Genomic DNA, 711 nt, shown 5'->3' on the forward strand with positions numbered 1-711 from the left:
GGGCGGGCTCCGGAGCCCGCGGAGGTGGCGGGGACGGGGACGGGCTCCCGTCCCCGCCCCTCTCCTCCAGCCCCGGCTCGATCCCCTTTCTCTTCTCTCTTTCCCGCCTTGGATCCCCTGAAGTTTTTCTAGTGTCCGATTCCCCAATTTGCCTTCCTGCGTGAATCTTCAATCTCTGAATCTCTAGACCCCCCAAAAGGAGGAGAGAGCGCTCACTCCTGAAAAAGTGGGGTGGTGGTGGAGAGGGGTAAAGGATTACTTTGAAAGTCTCTGCTGAGGGCCTCTTTTCCCTTCAGGTGGAACCCACCGTGTTAGCAGAGTGAGATGAAAGGTAAAGCTAGAACCCCGCCTTCCTGGGAGCTGTCAACCCTTGGCAGGATAGCCGGAGACAGCTGAGTGACAGGCCAAGCTGTGTGGCTGCAGACGGAGATAAGTATCTACTACATATACCTGGTGGTGCCGCCTTTGGAGTGCAGAAGCCAGGAGAAAAGGAAGTCGTCCTCCCAAGAGAGGTTTTAAAGTGGATTCTAGACCTTGCTCCGTTGCCCGCCTACAGGTGACTCAGAACTAGTCTCAGCCTCCTCCTCAAGTGGGCTGCCTCACTGGAAGAGAGTCAGAATGAAAGGAAGAGCCCCTCTTCCAAACACACCCGGCCTCTTTTCCTGGAAGGGAGACTTGAGCTGCGTTAAACAGGCTCCGAGGGGCCAGAAA

This window comes from Marmota marmota, unplaced genomic scaffold, assembly GCF_001458135.2.
Source record: "Marmota marmota marmota unplaced genomic scaffold, marMar, whole genome shotgun sequence".
In the NCBI taxonomy this organism is placed as follows: Eukaryota; Metazoa; Chordata; class Mammalia; order Rodentia; family Sciuridae; genus Marmota; species Marmota marmota.